Source organism: Elephantulus edwardii, unplaced genomic scaffold, assembly GCF_000299155.1.
Source record: "Elephantulus edwardii isolate Elephantulus edwardi_28Jun2011 unplaced genomic scaffold, EleEdw1.0 scaffold00249, whole genome shotgun sequence".
Taxonomy (NCBI): Eukaryota; Metazoa; Chordata; class Mammalia; order Macroscelidea; family Macroscelididae; genus Elephantulus; species Elephantulus edwardii.
This window is the reverse complement of record NW_006399999.1, coordinates 334,117-335,198: the sequence shown is the minus strand read 5'-3', so window position 1 is coordinate 335,198 and position 1,082 is coordinate 334,117. Positions and strand designations below refer to the sequence as shown.

The window sequence follows — 1,082 nt, the reverse complement described above, 5'->3', positions numbered from 1 at the left end:
TCTCAGGGGTCTGTGCCCCACTGGAGTGAGCAGACAGCACGCCCGCGTGGTTGGGAGAAGCCGGCGCACTCCTGGAGGACAGGGGCCCCAGGGGGGTTCTGAAGCAAGGCACGCCCCGTGGCCGTCTCTTTCGGAAGGCCTGCTCCATCAGCTTGCTGTCAGAGGCGGGATCTATCCTCCAGAAGGACCCTTTGCCTGGTTCCTCCTGGGAACATGGGACTTTGATGAAGTAACGGTTCAGAGAGAGGTTGTGGCGGATCGAATTCTGCCAGCCTTTGTCTGCGGTCCTGTAGTAAGGGTAGTTCTTGGTGATGTGCGTGTAGATCACATTGAGGGTGAGCTGCTTATCGGGGGCCATTGTGATTGCTTGTACAATGAGCTGCGCATAGGAGTATGGAGGCTTCGAGTCATCCTTTGGGCTGTCTCCACCTGAGGTCTCCTTCTCATTCTCGGGCTGTGAGTTGTCAGCCATTAAGTTGAGGTCAGCTGGTATCCCATGGCCCACCTTGTATCCCGAAGACCCAGCCCCACGGGGTCTGGACGGGCAGGAGTTGGCAGCGCTGATGGTGCCTGTTGGGAATGGCAGGGGACTGATGAGGTGGGCCATGGAGTCTGGAATGTTGATGGTCAAGGGCGAGATCTGGGGCTGCACAGGCTTTACGGGGGATGCAGGAGCCTCCTGCTTCTCCCTGCGTTCGCTGGATAGGGCAGTGAAAGTTATGTTGATGTTCGTGCTGGGGAACCGGAACGTGCACACGCGCGGCAGCTGCAGGGCGGGGCCCCGCGCCTCTGGAACACGCCATCCAGGAACACACCGTTCTTGCCGAGGCAGCGCAGGTAGAAGTCGCCGCCAGCGCCCGGGTCGGGCCGAGGCTGCGCGGGTGGCTCCGGGGGCCCGCCATGACCGCCGCCCGGGGGCGTGAAGATCTCCAGGTGGCGCCGGGAGATGAAGCTCCAGTGGCCCATGCTCACGTCCACCGAGCCCTGCGACGAGTTGCGCCCGATGGTCACTGAGCGCTTCTTCATCAGGTACTCGAACTCTCGGCCCTCCAGCCGCGCCACGGCCCAGCCGCCCGGCGGGG

General features: G+C 62.6%; 1 pseudogene; it reads right to left on the bottom strand.

The window, feature by feature from the left end:
• Position 1: 1 nt before the first annotated feature.
• On the bottom strand, positions 2 to 1,080 carry LOC102845531 (annotated as a pseudogene).
• Positions 1,081 to 1,082: the final 2 nt, after the last annotated feature.